This window comes from Nipponia nippon, unplaced genomic scaffold (assembly GCF_047370975.1).
Source record: "Nipponia nippon isolate SJK-2023a ecotype South Korea unplaced genomic scaffold, ASM4737097v1 scaffold_2, whole genome shotgun sequence".
NCBI classification, from domain to species: domain Eukaryota; kingdom Metazoa; phylum Chordata; class Aves; order Pelecaniformes; family Threskiornithidae; genus Nipponia; species Nipponia nippon.
In genome coordinates, this window is record NW_028262336.1 from 55,538,604 (window position 1) to 55,561,534 (window position 22,931).

Sequence of the window (22,931 nt, forward strand, 5' to 3'; positions counted from 1 at the left end):
GTTCAGTTCGAAGTGGCTGTCAATGTCTTTCCTACCCAGCTAATTTCAAACTGATTTCAATGTAGATTTTTTTAATTATTATTTTTATAGTTACATAATACCCTATTACATACCAGATGAAAGGAGATGGGACAGTGCTGAGGGAACACCAAATAAATATGAAGCTTTTAGTAGTGTTTGTATGTGTTTAATAACCATCCCTAAACACAGATGTAACCAATGTATCTTCTTAATAGAACTGTGCCCATGAAAGTACTGTAAATAACACTTCTTTTCCATTTGCAGAGGATCTTCTTATCCCAGTCTAACTGTACCAACAAATCTCATCCAAAACTGGACTGTTTTAATTCTTAGCAGTAGAGAAGACCACATCTAATGAAAAGTCTTGCTTTATTCTCTTCCCTTCTTAACAAGTATGATGAACATCATCAGTTAATTCCAAGGACAGCATTAAAATTTCAGACAATTTATATGTAAGAACATATATTGAACTAATGGGTACAATTCACACTGCTCGACTCTAAGTAGATGTTAAACATCTTTCCAGGACTAGGATTTTAAAAGTCAAATGTGATTCTTTAATCAAATCAGCTCTTCAATTCAAAACTATTCATCTTTCATTATCATTGTGGTATTCTCCCTCTGAGTAGAGACTGCTCACATTATACAGGCTAATCCCATGTAGTGGCTGGCCCTTGAGAGTTCAAAGCTTTTGTATTTCCATCTCTCAGTCCTTACGGAAAATGTATTTAATTGGCAGATAATTTATATTAACCACTAATTATATTTTTGCATTTATGTTTTCATTAAACAGGAGCAAACTACTCTGGAACAAGACAGCAGTAACAGAACAATGTTGCTGTCAGAAGAATTTTACTTTGGGATCTGAATGCTAAATAGATTCTTTTATGTGATTCTTTAAAACCGTGTCTGAGTAGCCAGAAAGGTGAAAACTATCCAGCACTCCAAGTAATAAATTAAATAATTATTTCTGATTATTCTAGTTATTATCAGGGTATACTGAAGTGATCTAAGGTATAATAACTTCAGTTCTTCTTGGTTTACATCTATTTGCTTTCAATGCCAGCAATTCTTTGAATCAACAGGGAATTTTTATTTATTTTTACACTGCTATGAAGATGCTACACTTTTGCCACTCAGAATATTAACCAGCATATTCCAGATTTCTCAATACTATAGAATGGAAGTATTCACAATAACATGTGAATAAAAATCAAGAATGTTCAGTAGAGCGTAAAGAATTTAAGAATGAGTGTCCAGTAGGACTAAGATGATTTTTTGAAAGCAGAGTTAAGCTCCTAAATGACTTTGTGAGTTCTTAATGTTGTATCTGCTGCCCTCACTTACTTTCTTGGTCACAACAGAAGTAAATAGAAGGCATTGACTGCTGATTGTGGAAGGTTTATGTTATAATTTTTATTGGTAATGGGCTCAGTTCACAGCTGTCATAATGATATAAACTTCAGCTCAAAAGTATACTAACTGTATGGAAAACTGTAGAAGTGCTGTCAGGGTACAAAGAGCACAACAAGAGGCAGCTGTTAGTGAACTATTAATGTAAATGTTATAAAAAGTCTTCATACCTATAAAATATATCAAAAAGACTAAATCTATAGAAAAAACCACATATTGCCGATATATGAGTTGTCTGATACACCTATGTGGTGATTTTGGAATTTGCTCTTCTTTTTTATTTCATTTTTCTATTATTCTTGTTTTTTTCTTATACTTAACCAGTTCAGATTTGATGGAAAGCTGCAATACAGTACAAGGCTAAGTTTCTATGCCTCCCTTTTTCTGGCAATATTATTGATATTGTGATTTAATGATACCGAGTAAAATTTAGCTCCTCTGTAGATTCATAGAATCATGCAGGTTGGAACGACCTCAAGAGTATCTTCTAACACTATAATTAATTGTTGCAAACTTTTACTGTAAGTTTTTCTTTTGTTCTATTTAAATGACTGTGTTTCATCAAATTTAGCTGAGATGGAACAAGCTAGGAAGGATTTTGCTTTTGTAGAACCTCAGGCATTATGTTTTGGTTTTCAAGTACAAAACCACTCCTTGTTTTGGTTTTGGGTTTGGATTGTCAGTCCAAAGGAAGCAATGAAAGAGAAGAGTGGTAATTATCACAGCAGAATTATAAAATAAATTCACCTTGCTAGAGGTTGCAGAACTATTTGAATACAATAGCTAAACTATTGTTTATTTTTAATGTTCCATACCAAGGGCTGGAGAGTCTTTTTGACTACTCTTGTCTTTTAATTAGAAGACATTCTATGGTTATTGTCATGGACAATAACTGACATCATAGAAATTTCAGAAATAATGGTTTTGACAATTGAGCCAAACTCTGCCGAGGTTCAAACTCAAAATACCTGATGGTTTAGAGAAGAACAGTGTGTAGTTTATGGTGCCTAGACCAATGAAATTATCTTTTGGTAATTTATTCTGATAAAGTAGAGTTTCAATAAATTCTTTTCTGAGGAGTTAATGACAAGCACAGCTGTGTGTTCTCGTCTTCAAATATGAACTTGAAAAAGGGTAACACATTTTTTAAAGGAACAAACTAATGGCAAAAATCAAAGGGAAAAAAATACTTCCATATTGTAACTGGTAATCATTCTGGAAAAATACTTTTTCAAGTGTCAAGTATATGAAAATGGCTGTCACTAAAAGCTGTCATGGAAGAACTTTTATGTATTTAAAGGCAGGAATGGGTTCGAGGCATTTTTGAAAATGTGACCTGCAATATTTGGGAACAAACTCTTGAAAGAATCTCTTTTTTGTTTTGCTGGTCTTGGTAATCACTTTTGAAAAGAAAAAATAATTCCACCTACAAATTTGAAGTTAATCAGCTGTCTCCCTGCTGGGAATCATAAATGAAAGCATTTTCATAATGAGAAAACAGATGAAAACATGTTTCACATCTGGCGAGTACAAATACAAAGAAAACAGTCATTAGAGCTGACAATAATCTTCTGGGTAAGAAATTTCTTGATGAGGGTGAATAAGCTTGAAAGCTCACTATTTCAAAACTGAAGTGAGCAAAAGAAGTGAGAAAAGAGGGGAAAGCTGCAACATCTTCTTCCTCTGAGGGTATCGGGACACACGGTGCTGGCTCCTGACCAGGGCTGAGCTGGCAGCTGGCACAGCAGAGAAGGCAATCAACCTCCTTTCTTCTGCTAACCTGAAAGCTGTTTAGCAGCCAAACCAACGCACTCAAGGCAGAGGCAGCCTGGGGAAGATATTCTGGCTCAGGGGCAAGAAAACACGTCCAATTAACCCCATTCCCATTCTTCTGTCTCTCACTGATGTGTCTCCTCTCCACATCCCTTTATCAGCATCAACATGCTCCCTGTGCAGGAGAGAATGTAAGGGCAGCTCTGCTGTCTGAGCATCCCCTCCTTTTGGAGGAGCCTCCTGGACCCACACAAAGTTACTGACATGCCTCTTTGCAATGTTGCAGTAACACACAGGGATCTTTGGTGAATTTTGAAGAACCCATGTTCATGGATATTTTGGTTTCTCCCTGGCAAAGTTGACTGAACTCTAGGATTTTCTGGTTCCTCACCCAACAAATCCAGATTGAATGTTAGGTTTCTTTCTTAACTCTTATTTCCATAAGTACTTATGCTAATTTACATCTGCCTGTGGGTTGAGCCTGGGTGCTTTCAGCTGCTGGCTAAAGATCCAAAGTGCACGCTTCTTTTCTTCGCAGCTCTGCTCCCTACTCTGAAGTTAATTCAGAGCTGACTGAAAGGAAGTCGCTGCCCTGCCAGTGCTATTTCAGGTTTAAGAGTGTTCAGAATTTAAACCCAGACCTGGATCCAAATTTCATAAATAGCTTCCATCCTTTTAATTGGCTAAATCATAACCTTGGATGCAAAAACCCACAACAATTTCAGATTATCATAAAAGGATTTTATTGAAACATTACCAAACTAGCTCTTGGTATATTTTGGCAAAGCGAATACAGTGAAAATTCAACCAGTGAATAATTTGTTGTGGGACAGAGAAAGCAGGATGCTGGCAGACAACTCCTTCAGAAATCTTGACATGTAACATAGGATTTCTATCACAACAGGTGTGTGGAGGTGGAAAATTAGGTCAGACAAGTTTTTCTCCTTCTTTGTGCAATCACTGCTGACAGACATAGGTCTCCCAGAAGACTAAGGGAGCCAGATATGGCTCCACTATTGATCTGAGTCTCAGGACTGCTACAAAATTAGCTATTGCCTCAACCACTTTCAGGTCATGGTTCAGTTTTAGGCATTGTTCCAGTTTTTTATGGACATAACTGCACTGAAAACACCAATAAAAGATGGGAATTACAAACTAGTGATTTCTGAGGAAACCATTGCATGGAGCATAATATGATGCCCTTATCTTTTTTCCCCTTCTGTCTCAAGGTTTAATGCCCTTTCTTCATCATATTGATTCCTAGTTTTGTAGAGAACATCCATACAATTTTCCAATATTTTTATTTTGTTTTAAGTTCCCATATTCAATGACCTTACTGCCAACAAAGGCCACAGCTAACAACAGAATATTTTCTTCCAGTTAATGAGTTGTTATATGGTTTCCTGCTTCTCATTTGGCACATTATTTCAAAGTATTATGATGCAGTAACAGCTATATTCAGTTCAGCTTTACTACCTCTGTGCCTTCTTAATCTAACACCTGACCTGCCAGCAGTCCAATTAGGAAAATCATAAAAATAACATGAGGAACTAAAAGAAAAAAAGTAGAAGATATGTATAGAGTTATCAACTATATTGCAGGGCTCATACTGAACATCTTTATTTTTATTGTAATTCTACCTCGATCTACATTATTACTACATAAGCTAAATACATTCCATAAGTACGAGGAAAAAACACATAGAAAAAAGGCACAAATAAAACAGTTGATAAGTGGTACCATCTAGGATTATTTTTGCTACTAGAAGCCTGTCTCTCTTGGCTGTAAGGATTAGTTACAGACATTAGCTCATGCATATAATTTGAAATGTCTAAAGCTAGATGAAATTTAAATTCTATTTCCAAATACAACTGAGGCTCTAACATCCCTCCTCTTCAAAGCACAAGCTAAATGGTCCTACATACTCAGTGAGGAGACATCTAGAGCTACTCAATGGGGTCAGAACCATCCCCAGCTGCTGGGACTTTGAACAGTGAATTCCTCTTTTGAGGTGAGGTACCTGACAGCATGAGGGGAAAGGGGGGAAGGAAGAAGCTTCTTGTTAGTACACTGACTCAGTGCACTTTCGACAAATCTGTGGGTGGTGCTTATTAAGGAGGAGTAGCTGACCTGCCAAACAGCAGAGCTTCAGTCCAAGGACCTTGACAAACTTGAGGCCTGGGCCAACTGAAAACCCATGAAGTTCAACAAGGAGAAGCAGCAAGTTCTGCACCTGGGGCAGAATGAACTCATGTCAGTCCAGCCCCTGCTGGAAAATACCTGGGGGTTTTAATGAATGCAAGGCTGAAAATGGGCCAACAGCAAATTCTCACCACAAGTAAGGAAAACTGAAACATTAGAAAGTCATAGCCAGAAGATCATGGGAATTTATGATTGCCCTTTACTCAGTGCCAGTGGGGCTATGCTTGGCATAATCTGTCCAATTTTGTGCTCTCCCCAGTTCAACAGGGGTGTGAAGAAACTGAATAGGGCCCAGCAAAGAACTATCAAGATGATCATGTGAGGGCTACTACAGATATGAAGAAAATTTAATTCTCGGAGATCTTGGAGACTCCGCCAGACAAAACCATGACTGACTTGATCTATTGTTGCCATTCGCCCTGTTCCACATGAGAAGTTGTACTTGATGGCCTCCAGGGGTCCCTTCCAACTAACATTTCTCTATTGCTATGATGCCGTGACTTTATTTGCCTATGATGCAGGTGGCCTGGACCTTAGGCCTTTGATGGCCTCCGGGTATTTGAGGACATAGCTCCTGGTTTTTTTCAAGGGTGTGCTGTTAGCTACTCTCCAAACATCCTGTTGGATCTTCGTCAACATGTAACCTTATTCAAGGAGCACAGACACAGGACGGGGAGGGAAAATAGAGAAAGAGTTACAGAGCAAGAAGGCACCAAAGCTGAACCCCAGTCCTGTGTTTTCACTTCCTAGAATCATGGAATGAAATGCAAATGGAGAACCTGGAAGAGGAATCTAAACCAGCTGATACCCTGTCCCATTGCAGCTTGGACTGTTCTTCAAAGTGAGCAGTATTAATCACTGCCTGACACTTTCATGACTAAACTCCAATATAAGCATTATTTAAAGAATATGAAAATATCCCCAAGTTGCTAGTCAGTGAGAGAGTGGGGGGTGAAAAACCTTAAAGGCTGATGATAGATATATCATCAGTGGAAAGAATAGAATACTGTAGTTAGAGGGGAAGATGTAATTTTATATTTGTATTTGTAAGGATGGTGGAAATTAAAAAGTGTGAGGGGTTGTGACAGATGAGAGAAAGAAATAATAATGAACAAAGAAATCTGGAGGGAAAGAGGCAAAAACAGATTGTTAAAACTGAGGAAAAAGTGAGATAAAAAAAAAGACTAAAACTTCAGTGTCATTGACAGGGAAAGTAGAACAGAGTGACAGAAAGAAAAGTAGAAAAGTGGAGAGATCCCCTGGATATGGACAGATTCTTTAAAAGATAAATCAGTGTTCTTTGCAGAAACAGAGGAGAGCACAAGATGCTTTCTATAACGGACGCTAAAGGCAGCGGGGCGTGAAGGACCTCAGATATCATCCTGCCAAGAGGCAATGCTTGACTGAAGAACGGCAGAGTAAAAACAGGCGAGAATGAAGTTAGAGTTCTGTAATTCTACTTGGTCATGAGATTTTTTTGTTCCAAAGGTGTACAGCAACACAGAAGCAAAGAAAGAAAACGTTTGAAGATGAGCCAGCAATGGAGATTAGTGAAACAGACAGCGCAAGAGAAGAGATGGGCAGGCAGACCTGAAGTCATGCCAAAGTGGAGAAAAAAAAAGCCCAAAAACATCTTAACAGTGAAATCAGTAGAGGAAAGAACAAGGAGCAGAAGACAAACAGAGGCATTTAAATCCTGGAGAGTACTCAGATGCTGCCTGAACATTATTCCAGACCAATGACCTGAAGGTGGGTTCATTCCCCTGCTCAGTCAGTCTTTAACTGTTTTGCTAAATCTGCCAGGACAGAGATCCACTTTACTTTAACTGAGGTACTGGGATGAAAATGAAGTGATACACAGTCACGAGATAGTCCTCCAAAACTACCTATTTCTCTGATATAAATCACTGAAAGATGGTGATTTAAGATATGTCTAAAGATTAGGCACTGCTGCAACTACAGCATAGTGTAAACATTCCCAAGATATTTATTAATTATCCAGCTCTGGAATTGCAGGTTCAGTCCCAACCCCAGAACTCTATGTTACCATAAAACCCAAGTATAAGGCTTAGTATCACAGTAATTTGCATATGCTGCCCCTATCCATGCCAACTCGTTAGAGCAACTTCAGCTGTGCCTCTACTTTACAAATATCACAGTGATGTGATAGCCAATAGCTTTAGAGGGAAGATGTTCGGTATCCTGTCACTAATCCCATGACTCATACTGTAAAAGCATTAATTTAAAATTAATGAAAGAAGAAAGAAGTCACAGAAGTGTTAAAAGATCTTTTGTTTTTCATTATATTAATTATAACTTAATCATTGGCCATAAAGTCAAAACTCTGGAGCTGGACAAAACTCCCAACTCTCTCCCCAAGTGCAAAGCCAGCATTCCAGTGCCAACCATTGCACATATTTATCTCACCACATTCCACCCAAAAGTGGAATCCAGTCACTTTACTGAAAATCTTAATTTCAAGTGAAATATGTGTATATTTTTAAATATTAAGTTTTAACTGTTCACAACCACAAATTCCCAAATGGTAAGCAGTTGGGAATAGAAAAGGGAAAACTTGCAAGGCATGGAAAAAATGCTCTCTGGTGGAGCTAAAAAAATTATAGAAACTGGCTTGCCTTTGCTATACTTCTTCCAAGATGTAAAAAGAAGCCAATTAATGGCTGCTTGCCATTTGTCATAACCAATTTCAAATATGTCTCCTCGTTACCTTTTTTCATTCACTTTCTTTATTCCTCTTTATCTTCTTATCTTCAGTAAAAATCTCAATTTCTTCTAAAGAACTGTTATTGCAGAAGGGTTTTCCAGGTTTTAGTATGTCATTGGAATATTATAAGCTTGGACCTAGTTCAGGGCTCTGTCATAGCTATGCAGCACATGTTGACATAAACAGGACAGAGTTTGGCCCTTTCATTCAAAGGGCCTAAGCACTCTGAACTATGAGTGTTAAAGGTACTGTGACCGTCAGACTATTGAAAACCAGCTCTCTGGCAATAGTCTTCAAAATTATATTTGTTTTTGTCACTCAAAGTTTTGACATAGCAAACTTAGAAGATTCTTGCAAAATATTATATTTATATTTTTATTTAGAAATTAATTAATCTATTCAGGTGCCCAAACAGGGAAGTCTAGAGGCATCCAAGATACTATAAAGTATCCCCCCCTGCAACCTCCAGATGCATTTCCAAAAGGGCACACGTATCTTATGGCTCCTATGTTATATCTGCTGGGCCCTTCTGGGTATCTCAGGTACCCTAAAGAATCTCAGTTGGCACAAGACCTTTATGTTTAGGTAAATGAATTGTGCCCTGATCACAGCTCTCCATTCAGTTTTGAAAGCTACTCAGTTGATCAGACATCAGTGTTTTTTTACCCTCCAGTTGCAAAGCTACCATGACTAACCAGTAACAATAAAATCTTGCCTTCCACCCCCATGTTTTTAATTCATAGTATAATATTACAGGAAGTTAGTGGTTGGCTGTTTGAGATTTTTTTATAATTCTAATACAGATCATTTTTCCCCCTCTTTATTCCTCTATGAAAAGTCAGTTTTCTCAGCTCTCAGAGAGTACAATTCTCTTGTTTTAATGAGAGCCAAATTGATTAAACCTATGTTAACCTTGCATAAATAGTCTCTGGACTGATCACCTAGAATTCTGCATATAGTCTTGCACAAACAGGATAAAGCTCCCTTTTCTCACCCTGTAGAGCAAAGGATATTGGATCTTAAGGCCATAATATCTCTGTGCATAGAAAACTTATTACAAGCCCTGGGCCTGGGCCAGACGTACGTATATTTTAGGGAAATCATTCATTTGGAGAGAAAAGAAGGAATGATATCGCTCTCAGATTGAAGTTATAGGTTCTGGGGGTTTTTGTTTCTTTTTCTTTTAATGAATAGCAGCTGTTCAAATGTGCTCAGAAGGTAGAACACTGAATAGGCTCCAGTGCATGGGATTATTGGGTAAGGATCCCGGGACAAGGTCAAAGAGAAGCTATAAATAAATATTTAGACAACACAGCTCCCATTGTTGTCAGTAAGGGATGATGGCTTAGCAATTCTAAAAATCAGCAAAGCTTTATTTAGGTGTCTGGATATGAATTAGGGGTCAAATTTGAGGGACTGTATGCAGTCCATAGGTAACCTACATAGCTGTGGAAAAAGTAATACAGCTGTGTTAATCTGACTTCTCACCTGGGCTATTGATTCCTGATGATAATAATTCTGATTGCGTGACACTTTTTATAGATACACCCTTCATTTTAGAAAAGAAAAAAAAAAAAACACACTATTGTACAGATATTAGTGGTATATGTGTTTCCAAGGCTTCTTTTTTTTCTGAAAGTCCCTCTCAAAAATATTGATGTAGCAGAATGAAGCCCTTTTATTTGATGTCAATGTTGATTTTCTAAAGTGCATGTCACAACAACGTAACTTTAAATTAGAATGTATTCTGATGATGCTGAAAGGACCTTTCAATATCTGAGAAAATAATGCGGACTGGCTAAAGATATCTTATTAAGTCTTATTACATTAACACCAGTGCTCTTTCTACGATTTTAACCCAAACTTCTCATGAAGCCATCTTTGGTGCTACTTACCAACTTCTGTGTACGTGCACTAGTACCCTCTACTGGTCAGAAATTTACTCTGGTGCTCAAATAGTCTGAGGAGGCAGAGGCAAACCGTTAATGGACATCTGAACGATGAATACTTCTTTTCTCTTTTCCTTTCTTCTATTTTGATCAAGAAGTCATGATCTCTATTCCAGTTATATGCATGACATTACTTGGTAATGTGAGGTGGTTTCTATCTGTCCTACAGTTCATTAAAACTGTACGTAAAAGCATGAATAGTGGAATCAACAATACCCAGCACTGCTGGAAAAGACATAAAATACTGCACAGTTAATCACAGGGAAAGTATGGCATATATAACAGCTCTTTGTTCTCTACATTCTTTCTGTCATCTGTTGTGCTGTTTTCAAGAACATCAGATGTGAATTGATTGGCAACATCTTTCCTTGAGGGAAACGAAGCTATATTTAATGTCTATGGTTCTTAAAATTCCATAGCAGCATTAATGGTGCCCTGGCAATAGTAAATTCAATTTGAGTTTAATTCCAGTTGAAGAATAAAGTAATAGTAACAAAAACAATCTAAAAAGAAAATATGGCTAAAGGGAGCACCGTGGACAAGAAAGCACTGAATTTCTCAAAAGACAGACAGAGCAATTGGCCATAGAAGGAACCTAATTTGCCACTTGGAACAGTTTGGCAAAGTTATAGCAAATCATGTAATCATTGGATGCCACCAGAAAAAAACACCTCTCTCAAAAATGGTAATTTTGATCTTAAATACTCCTGCATATACATTCCCAAAAGGTTTATACTTAAAGTAAGTGGGATAGAACTTAGTTTTAATGATTTCTTACCATTAACCAATAAATAAATCTATTTCAAACTACAATTTCCGGAGAGTGGAAAAAGGTGAGATTATTATTATCCTGAGACTTTGAAATGTCCATGCCAATATTTCCATTTTGACCATTGAATCGGATGCTGCGCTTCAGTAATACTTAATATAGTGTGATACTGTGCACAGATCCTACAGTTTCCCATGGCTGAGACCCTCTAAAAATACTTTCTGCTTTATCAACGGCACACAGTGATGAACTTTTGAAGCAAGCGGTTGACATGGCTTTTCAGTGCCAATGCCAATGGATTCTTAGAGTTCATAACCAGAGCTGCGACACCAGACACTGATGCCACCAGGTTCAGCTGAGCCTAGTAAAGCTTGAACACTAAAAAACTGCTGTAAGAGGAGGTAGAGCTAGGTTGGGGTGCTGTTTTGTTTGGGTTTGGGTTTTTTTTTAGCTTATTTGTTTGGTGTTTATAGACTGTTCCTTTGCATGAAGGAAATAAAACCAGATTTTTTTTCTGGTTTGGGTTATTTTTATTAAGCAATTTTCCTATATAATACTAAAGGCCTTAAAGAGGTTTTCTCATTATGCCTAAGCTTGGTTACCCATGGACTTTCTCTCCCTTTGTTTTCATACTTGGCCTTGTTACAAAGGATCACAAATTTTATACACCAAGGAAACCTTTGAACAGTAACAATAAATTAAGAAACCAGACAACTTACTCTGAATGCTTTCTTTTTCAGTTGTAAAATGAGAAGAATGATCTTTCCAAAAGAAGAAAAAAATAGACTTTTTTTTCTTTTGTAAAATGCTAAATGATTTCTAGCATCTTTTCATATCCAACTATAAATGGAAATGATCATAACTGATTTCCTCAACCTAGTTCTCTAAGAAAGTAAAATCTAAATAATCCCCATCTGCATGTCCATCTGACTGTGCCCTGTCTTTGCCTTTTCTTCCCCTCTCCCCTTATCGAGTAACATATGAAATTCTTAAGCTACTTAAAAAATATCTTAGAGAGGGGTGGAGAATCCAGGATATATTATGTTCTTATATTTGCCATGAAAATAAGACGGTAAGAAGATTAGAGATCCCCATCCATGTTCCCCCTTAGGGAAAAGGGGAGGCCCAGCAAAGAGGTAGTGACTGGTAGGCCAGTCAGGAACATGCGTCTCTAAACTACTGACTTGGCACACTGCCTCTTGTTCAGCTAGAGAGCAGAAAAATATGCTTAGGGGTTATGGTACAAAGCTGAAAGCATTGTGAGGGCGGTTGCTGGAATCACATGAGGAAGCTGAGCATTGTGTTGCAGGCTCTAGGAGAAGCAGGGAGAAGGGCTGGTAAGAGGGGAGAACCAGGTTTCCTTAGTTCTGCTACTCAGGTAGTCACTGAAGGGTACTTGTAGTTCTTTTTGGTTTGTTTCCTTTTTTAATTAGCCTGACTTGATCACTTTATTTTCAAGAATGAATTAAAGATTAGGAGTAATCCTTTTTCTGTTTTATTTCCAGTTTTGCCTGATCGGATTCCCCCTTAGACCAGTGGGTAGGGTATGTCATAAGGGAGAACCATGTCATGTAAGATGAAGAAACGCCCTTTTCCCACTTCTTTCCATATAGGGATGACCAGATACAGAAACGTATCCATAGCCCATCTTTTTTCAAAGATCAGAAATGTTGGTTTATTCATACAATTTTACTTTCAGCTCTGCGAAGCAAAGTGGACACAATGCATAAGCATCCAGTGCCTAGGTATAAGGATGCTGAGGTGATAACAGCCAACTCTTCCAGTCTTTCTTAGACGGAATAGAATGGACACTGTTCCAGAAGTAAAGAACAGAGGAAATAAAGCTAGAAAAGACCTTGGAAGATAATTTCATTCAATCCACAGTCCAAATCTAAGCCAAGTGCACTTAAATAATTGTTTAAAAAATAGGTTCGTTGAATTGGTCTCAAAAGCTTTTGGTGATAGATATCCCATTCCATGTCCTGAAGCAATCTATCCTACTATATATGTTACTTTATTCAGGGGAGAAGAACTGAATCTTCTTCATTGCCTTCATATGGTTTAGAAAGAAAAACTTCAGAATTCTGAGTCTTTGCTTAAATCTCATGTGGGATATTTAATACCTTCAACACTTCTACTAGAACAAAACAAAAACAGAACCAAGAGAGATAGGCAGACAGATAGACAGATGACAAACATTTTAATTGTGATAAGAGCACAAAATAACAGATAAAAGCAAAGAGAAGAAGGACATAAGTTAAATTACCATCTGATGGAAATAACTTTCAGGAACATATTTGTCAAATGCTTCAAATTCTAAGAAGTGCTGCCATTCTCGGCATTTTTTGTGCCTAAATTATGTATCTACAACTGCCTGTGTATTTCACAAATACATAAGAAAATTATAATCTTAATTAGATCAAGAGTACAAAATGAAAATCAAGTTGCAACTATGAATGCTGGGAAACAACTTGAGATACAGATCATGCTGGGATGATTCATTTGACAAGTTATCTAATTTAAGTAAATATTGCTATGTTGCGAAAGTCATTTTAAAGAAAATACAGTTGTTAGTTACAGTCGCCTTAGGGAAAATATATATGAGTGATATTGTCTTCATACTCCTACTCACTCTGCCCTTTGTGAAAATATTTACAATGTCTGTTTTGCAGTCTTGGTTCACATGATGTATCTTCACTGCATTTTGTTGAAAATCACATATTTTACACAATATGTGAAATATATACATTTTATATACAAACATATATATACATATATATAGATATATATTTACACAGAGAGAGAAAGGAAGATAAAGAGAGAATGTGTGTTACCAAAGCAAAGATAATCAGCTTTTCTGGCTTATGCAATGGAAACAATAGAAACATATTTTATACTGAGGCCTGAAAAAGTATCTTCTTTCAGTTATTAATGTTTCAGCTGGCTGTTTTCTGTGAATAAATGTCTAAATCGTGCAGAACCACAGGAAGTTCAAACAGCTATTATAAACCATCATGTGTAAAAATAGTTCAGATTATACATGGGTAGAAGATTTGACTTGACTACTATGTCATGGTTCATGCCCATCTTACAGAAAGCATTTTGGAAAGATTTTGTTTCTTTTCAAATGTTTATATTTTATTTACTGCTCATCCCTTTACCATGTCTCCTATGAAAGCCATTTTTCTTTCATTTCAGTTCCTGCTCTGAATTAATGAAAGCAGACATACAGTAGTTAAGATTTTAACACGTACAGTATTACATTTTTGCATGCAACAATGGAGGTTTCTTTGTCACTGGTAATGTGCAGTGCTAAACTCCCTGTTAGTAGACCATCAAGGGGGAAATCCAGAGGCTGCTAGTTCTAGAACCCGCACCACGTTGGAAACCATTATTTAGGAAAAAAGCAAACCCAAAAACATTTAAAATGCTGAGTCAGTACTAGTTTTAGCAGTTAAATTCCAGAAACTGCAGAAACTGTCCATATATCTAAAAAATGTAACTGAGCTGTAAGTAACACATGATACTGTCGTGATCTGAGAGACAGAGTATTCATTTATACTAATATTTAGGCTTTATCATGTCCCTTTTCAATCTCTAACTGAAAATGATACTTTTCTTTATAAATTTTAGACTGAAACATCTAGCCCATTTTAGCAGCTGTATTAGAAACAAAGAACCTTTCAATCTGGTAGTTACAATACACTTGTAAGTGAACAACATATAAATAAATAATAGCATTTTTATTATACCTATTTGTTCTATGCCAGTTATGGCTAGTCCAAAAAGAACTTTATTGAGTTATGAAAAGATGGAAAAGGTTGTGTCATAGTTTCCATTATAGAGCCTATTTTCAGGAGTTTATAGCAAATTTATAATAAAGTTATAATTCTGTTTACAAATTAAACTGAAGTTATTTGTTTTCCTAAATACAATAATCATCAGGGCAAGTGATAGGATTATTCTAAAATACTGTAAATAAAGCATCAAAAATTTCAAAGTTAGCATGCACTGGGATCATTTCAAGTGGCACAAAAATCTTCTATAGGAAATGAACATTAACTTCATTTAATTAAGTAATAATATTTTTATATTCACCATGCCAAAGTATCTCAGACTGCTCTATTGTGTGTGGGCCATGGTGTCTCTCCTTCTAGCTGGGTCAAAAAGCTATAAACCACCTCTGCAACATGTCCTCTTGCCTGATGAAAACTGTCCCAAAGGGAATTAAGGTCACAACTTCGAAAGAAGCTTAAGTAAAAATTGAAAAAGTGAAGGGGAAAACAGCACTTAGAGACCTGCCTCTTATGCCCATAAAATAGATCAAAGTTAACATGAGTGCCTCTCTCTAGCAAAGTAATCCTGTTTGAGGAGATCCCCACAGCATAAAGGTAATTCATGTTGTGAAGGTCACAAGTCTGCCTACCTGGGGCACATGTGCCCAGACCGCCCAGTCTTTAACTTGGTTGTATAAATTTGGAAACTAATTGTGTAAGCATAGTGCCAGGCATGAGCTAACATGTACACAGGCTTTTCAATCCAGGTTGTTCGCATCTGGCTGTCATAGAACATGAGCAAAACAGATGCATAACTGCCTCCAGCTGCTCATGTACGTATGCTGTATGTGAATAAATACATTTCAGTGAAGGAAGGAAAAAAGGAGAACACACTCTTTGCAGCAAAATGTGGCTGTAACCAATTTGCTTTGATTGGCAGGCCCCCATCTCAAAATAGCTACCTAGCCAGGTCATCAGTCTGGCCAATAAAAATTTGGATGCCAGGCTAAGACAAGAAGCCTCAAGGGAGTCAGTGTTGCCACAGACCCAAGCCCCAGAGACGTGATGCCACCAAAACCTGCTTCTCATTAAAACCACGCAATATTGTGTGCTGCCTGTTTCTACCATTGTTAGGGAAATATATTAATATATTTAAAACATCTTTGTCTTTCCTGTCTTCCAAAAAACTGTATCCTGGAATAGATAAAGTTTAATGTTTGATCTGGGTGCACCCATTCTGGACTTTCATCTCAATCTTGTTCTTCCTTCTAGGAAGACATTGGGCAGAAAAGTCATCACTGTGTACTTAATATAACTGAGAATAGAAAAAAAATTATTCTTTCTCGTTTTCATTTTATTTTCACATTTTGCTTTTGACAGCATCTATCTTTGCAGACAATCACAGTTTTGTGGTGCTCCGTGTTCCTAAATATCAGCTAGAAGAGACATGCCACTGACAGCACTGGCTAAACTGAAAAGTAAAGTAAACTTCAAAGTCTACACATGAAGAAGGGAAGGGTGGTGTAGGACAGGGTAGGACAGGATAGGACAAGGTAGGGAAGGGCAGGGTAGGGAAGGGAAGGCAAGGCAAGGCAAGGCGAAGCAAGGCAGGGCAGGGCAGGGCAAGGCAGGGCATACTCTGTTCTTTAATGTTAGCTATATTAGATGTCTATTTCAAACATTATTGTGATATACCTTCTACCTTCCATTGGCTGTAAAACCTAAATTGCTTGGTTAGTTTCCTTCATATGAAATGCATTTTTATTGAAAAAAGAATTGGCAAGTTCATGGCTATGAATCTGACTTAAGTGGCTGATAATTGTGCCACTAACTTGAGTGGATACAGGGCCAGGTCCTTATTTACATGTGCTTTCTTATGTACCCATTGCATGTAAATTATAAGTGTCTGTAAATGCCATCTATAAAGTTGTTCTGAGGGCATTTTGGGATGTTATATCACACTATAGCTTATAAATTGGTGCAAAAGTTATAGTGCAAAAGTAACAATGTCAGGAAACAGTGGTAATATATGCCTAATAAAATCCAGACTGTATTCTAGGGAACTGCTTTTTCTTTGTGAGATTAGTCTTTTCTCACAAGAAAACTGAAAAGAAACACAAAGTGGCCTAACCACAATGCACTCCTCAGGGAAGTTATAACACATGGAGTTCATATAACTTGGAAGAAAGCAATGTGCAATTCCACAACCCTGTGTATAACATCTAGATAATTTAACTCTCTGTCTGGTGATCAAGGAATGACATCATAAATCACTAAGATGGTTGTTTGCTTTGTAAGTAGTTAATTTCTGGTGTATTACCTCTAGATACTTGGGTGAAAAAACTGTTTTACTGAAATTGGATTTTAAGCCATTCCCCCAACTATTACATTCCTCTGTCCCTTTCTGTGGGATAATTGTTTTGTTCTTTATCTTCCATGCAGTTCTGTGCAATTTTTAAGGCCAACCTTGATCTAAAACAGGGCATACAGATAGGTGGCTCATTTGTTTAAATCAAAATGGAGGATCTTATTTTCCATACAACGTAGATTCTTGCCACAACTAGTATCCAGTTGCAATGGGACCCCAAAGCTTTTTCTATATGGTTAGACGACAAGAAGTTAAGATTAAGGATAACTATGTCAAGACCTGGGACCCATCCATTTCCAAACACTTGTCTAGGTGATGCTCCACTAAAGCAGGGGCTCAGAGCACCCAGTTTGTGCACAGGAAAAGGTGACCCTTGGAAATCTCTTAGTATAATGCATCGTTGCATGGCCCGCCATTCCCAGATCCAGTGTACTCGCAACACAAGAACAGGAGTTTGATCCACCACCTAAGGTGCCAAGTATGCATAGGCCACAGCAGAGGCTGTCCCCACCTCTGATCAGCAGTGCTTTGGAGTGCAATCTAAGCTAGGGAATGAACATGTACTTGCATGTAAATATCGCAGGGAAGGTGAATCTAAGTTGGAAAAGAAATTTACAGGTTTCACAGCATTGTCTAAGTACTGGCAGAAGTGGAAACCATGGAAGAAAGAATGTAAAATTCCAGTGTCACATCATCCAGCAGGAAACCATGAGAAAGTAACTACTTGATATATGTCAAAAGCTGATTCTGTTCTTCCACAGATTTCAGCAATGTTCAATACATACACAGGGACATCCTTAAACTTCACGATTCATGATACTTGGCTTATATTTGGTTTCCATTAAATTTATGGACTATTCCTCTTTCCTATGCTGCCATTCCCTTGACAAAAAGCATTAAATGTTAAAAAATCACAGCTGCACCTCCTGTCATTTGTCATTTTCCTGTGTATGTGTTTGAAAGCAGCTTCCTCCCCTACACTTCCCCATCGCCCTATTTCCTCTCAGATGACATACACTGCCTAAAAACATGAATTTGTACCTAACTAGAGAGAAAAAGGTAAAAGGGGTAGGCTGGACTGGATCCATCTGATCACCCATATTATACAGAGCTGTATTAAAGGCTGAGTTTAATCACTGAGTATATTACACATGAGAACACTACAGCATTAAGCAACAGAAAAGATCCACAGGGAGAAGATCATTCAATAGATATATCACAAACATGGGTCTGTTGAAAAGCTTAACCTTGTCAATTAGATTTGAACCATGTTGCTTTTCTGAAAGAAGAAAACATGACAAAAACATAAGATGGGAGCTATTCTGTCATAACAGCCACAAACCCCTACTGAAGATGAGGCGATTCTGGATGTACTGAAGTCATAATGAAATTTTTGTTGACTTTTATGGGGACAAGATTTCACCAGCAAATGTTCAGAAATCTGTGTGAGTTTTAAAAAAAAAAAAAAAATCAAGACACTCAAGCTTCTTACATTCTGAGTAATAAATAAAAGCAAGCCATGATGCTAATCAGGTTTGTCTTTCTAAAATGCAGTGTTTGTTGGCATCCACAATGGAGACTGCTTAATCTAAAAGATTTTTATGATGTTCTTAATTACTTGGGTTTTGGTTTTGATTTTGGCTTTTTTCTCAAGACAGTCAGTGCAGACTCAGCTGCAGTAGTAATGGGTGCAGACAGCTCCCTCACAGGATGAGGACCTGGAAATAGGGAATGTGTGATCTTTTCCATACCACAAAAATATTTAGGGTGTTCTAAATATGACAGAGTATGACTTTTTAGTTCTGTTTTATAATTCACTTAACAGCATTAAACTTGTTCACCTAAACTGAAAGTTTTAGTCTTATGTCAGAATAAAGAGTCAAGAAACAGGGACCCTACACAGAAGTTTAACCTAGCACTGCCACAACCTGAAAACACTGGGTTTATAACAGTCAAACCATATCTGATGAACGAAAAAATGGTACTTGACATGGCAAGGAAATGGAATTTCAAGTCCAAGAAAAATACTGAGTTTTTTCATAACTTTTTCAGTCCCAACTTATAGTAGCCAAAAGCTTTATATTGCAGGTGGACTGCCATAGGTCTGGGGAGCCTTGGAGCCTTAATTGCTCTGAGAAGCCCCAGAATCAAAAAACCTGGCACATTATCAAATGAGCTGCAAGAAGCCAAGAAGGTTGGGGAGATCAGGCCTCTCAAGGCTTCCATGTTCTTGGCTCAGAAATATCCCTCCAGGTGGTCTGCTGATGATCCTGTAGCTTGGAGAGGAGGCTCTGCTAAAGAGCCAGGGAAGGAGATTTTCATCCATCAGACATGTCTACATTCCTGCAAACAGTTTCAGCAAATCAACATTTTCCAGTGAAGCAATATTCCATTAAAAAAATTGCAGTCAGTCTGAATGCTGCCTTCATACTACAATACAAAAACATATGGACACTCAGTGTCCTACCTCTCTACACCTCTTTCTCCTGCCTTCCTATACTCTTTTCCCAATTTGCTCAGTTTAAGATCATAATGAAATGTACTCAGGTTTCATACTCTGTTTATTCTGTGTTTGGCTCTTCACTGTCTCTTTTACTGAGCTGTTTAACTCAGTGTTTTGCCTGAACACATTCTACAAACTTGGAATTTTGGTCATGTTCTAGTAAGGTTCCCAGTTTCAGTATCTTCGTAGTACACTACCTCCTTACAGTATTTCCTTTACACTCACTGCACTGTATAAAAATACGTGCTGTATTGAGTAGACTTGTGAGACAGTCTAATGGATGTTCAACTAAGCTAGCATTCAAGAGACCGTGTTCATTTCTTTCTATTGCCACTGGCCTGGCATGCACCTTGGACATCAGACATCTGTAAAATGGAAATAGCAAAGACTTTATAAAGAGCTTTGAGATTTATGGATAAGTAGTAGTATATAATCCATATTTATGGATGAAAAGTAATAGTTTTCAGATGTTATTATTTCATTTTTTTGTAATAACTACAGTATTGATTTTCATCCTGTGCTTCATGATACTATGGAGCTATCTAAATTACTCCTGTGAAAGCTATTCACAAACAGCAAATCTATTGCTGGTTGGCCAAAATTGCTTTCCAACTCTGAACCTCCATGAGAAAATTGTGAGATTTCAGAACAGGAAAATGCTTAAAAACTTTGAACAGAAGAAGGAACAATAATGTGTTAATTAATTCACAGACAGTTTCATTTAGACAGTCTCAGGTAGTTTACCAACTTAGAGAAGATAATTTAATACCTACATCTTAGACATTGTATTCCTGTTAGAATCAAAGACAACCCTGTACCTAAAAAATCACTTATGAAAGAAAATCCACAATTTCAAACATTGATGGAATGAAGCTCCTAATCCAGAATGTTGTGTAGCTGGTTTTCATAAGGGCTGAAGACCAAAGGTTTCTGTAGTTTGAAGTGGAAATGAACCTTAGAAAACTGGGTTTAACATTTATTTGAGCACCTAAATGTGACTTAAAAGCTTTGGCCAAATTATTTTCTGCTGTGGAGACACCATACCACATCTAACTTCTCATCATGTATTTTAATATGCCAGAGACTATTTGATCCCTGGGAGGCAGCATGGTACTTCTTTCAGTCACACAAATTGGACTGCACTACTGCTAGCCAGCCCTATTCCAGGCAGGAATCTTTGATATCAGGTCAAAACCCATCAATTCTTTATCAGTTCTTCCTTAAAGAAGACATTCATTACAAAGAAGCAGTTCTATGAAAATCTTAAAATACTATGAGCCTGTTTGGCAACGGGTACTCTTTATAGCTGACTTCTATACTTGATAGTCACAATGTATGAAGTCATCTTTCTTCACAGCTAAAACTCATTGGGGCCACAGGCAAACCATGGTGTCAATTCCTGCCTGCCATAGATGATCATGTCAGTTAGAAACAATCAAGGCAAAAGCTAATAGGGCAATAAATGCTGAACATATACAACCACCCATATTGGTTGTAGTTGTTATGCACTGGATTCAGTTTCCTAAACTTAAACACTTGAGATACGAGGGCATAGGCCACTAGCCTCCAGCCATCATTCCAGAAGTCTGGGAGTCTCTCCCCAGCCTAGGGAGACTCAGAGATCATTAGACACCTAGGTCTAGGCAAATGGTTCAGCATTCCCTACAGTGAGAAAACCATAGTAATACAGCATAGGATAGGACTGGGTCTACAGGAGACACTTGACTCGGGTACCCAGAACCCAATTGTATTGCCCAGATTGACAGAGGATATTTAATGTGTAAGGTGGAGTTCATCTCATTTAGCTTGAGATGCTATTATTTGATATTTACAGCTAAGAGTCATCTAGCTTCCTTCGCAAGAAATTGAGAGAAATAGGCACCCTGAGTATGTGATTCATCTAATTTTAAGGGACATTTAACCTCTGGACACCTCAGCCTCTCTATATTGGCTATAAAGGGAGCCTGGACAACTAACTTGTTTTTGTATAGGCACCAGTGCTATAAATGGCTTAATCCAGACTTTGCAATTTTAGTCTTGTTTCCCACTGACTTTAAGGGGTATCTGGGGGCTAAGAAATTCAAGATATAGCCGTGTGCAGCAGCTTTTTGTAAATGAAGATATTGCATAGTCATTAGTGCAGTTATGCATACCATTTATGTATTCCTTTGATGTTCAATATCCTTTCAGTACCAGAGCAGGTTTTTTCTGCAAAATAGAAAGAATTAAAATCCTTTACCTCTTACTGCTGTTAGGAAGTTTGGATTTTTGAGCCTGTTCTTGTTTTGTTTTTTTATTTCTTGACATGGAGAATCTTTAATTAGCTTATGCATCTCCCTGGTCTCTGCCTTTAACAGTACTGGCTTTTTGGGTGATTATTGGTGTTTGCCTATTCCAACATGAAGAATGATGCTCTTTCAATGCATAGCACTCTCAACTGTTTCATCTACTAGTTGTGACCAGCAAATACTTTCTTTTAGATGCAAATTTAAGGCCTGAAAAATCTTGTCAGCTCAGGCCTCAGTGTCAGAGTCCAATGCTTGCTGTCCAGGTTCTTTTAGATCTTCCATGCACGGAGGATGTAATGTTTAATGTCAAATTTACTTATTTGAAGACAGTTGATGTTACACAAGATTTCTGATTTAGCAGTGATGCAAAATATACTGAAAACACAATACAGTTCAAACACAATACCAATGTGATTACTGTTACAAGTCTCTATAATACTATAATATGCTCACCATCACAATGCTGGGCATCCCCAATTGGCATGATGGAATACGTGGGTTGAAGCCAGCTCAAGCCTATTCTTCTCTTCAAAATTATTTTGCTAGTTGTCTCATTTTTATACTCTATGTTGGGCTGAGCTATGTATTCACTCCCTCCATGCTGGTCTGCCTAACTGAGGGAGACATTCACACTCTTTTAATGAACTCAGGGAGCTTGATCTACTCAACTGTTGACAGCTGTTTATCTAAACCCAAGGCCACTCTCCAGTCCTGTTTTGTGTTGAGATAAAGTCAGCTTCTTTGCAACAGTTGTGGTCAGTCACACCCTGCATTATTCCCTGAGCTTCACAGGCACATCATCCTTGCCCATCCTCTCTGAGCCTTCTTTCATTTTAGGGTTTTATTGGTAGTCACATTGAGTCAGATGGTTTAAAAGCATTTTCTATTATTGTTTCAGTTGCTAGAGGTGATGAAATGCAGCAATGCCAGAAAACTCCTTCTTTGCTCCAGGTGCAACTCAGTGTGTGCCAGGAGGAAGCAATTCAGCAGGCCAAGTGGGCTTCACCATCTGCCTGACCCACCTTACTTAACTACCACTGTAAAGAGGAGTGATTCTGATTAGACAGACCTATCTTCATTGTGTGTAGGGCTAATTCTGTACTCCTGTCAAAGAGCCAGTGCAATGCCCCTGGGTTCCCTAGAC

At 37.7% G+C, this 22,931-nt stretch overlaps 1 long non-coding RNA gene across 1 annotated transcript; it reads right to left on the reverse strand.

Annotated features, from left to right (window-relative positions):
- Nucleotides 1–18,275: 18,275 nt before the first annotated feature.
- Nucleotides 18,276–22,378, reverse strand: LOC148055791 (uncharacterized). Its single transcript, XR_015705131.1, has 3 exons — nucleotides 22,241–22,378; nucleotides 21,653–21,707; nucleotides 18,276–19,339 (listed from the first exon to the last, which is right to left on the reverse strand). It is a non-coding gene; the product is annotated as an uncharacterized LOC148055791 (long non-coding RNA).
- Nucleotides 22,379–22,931: the final 553 nt, after the last annotated feature.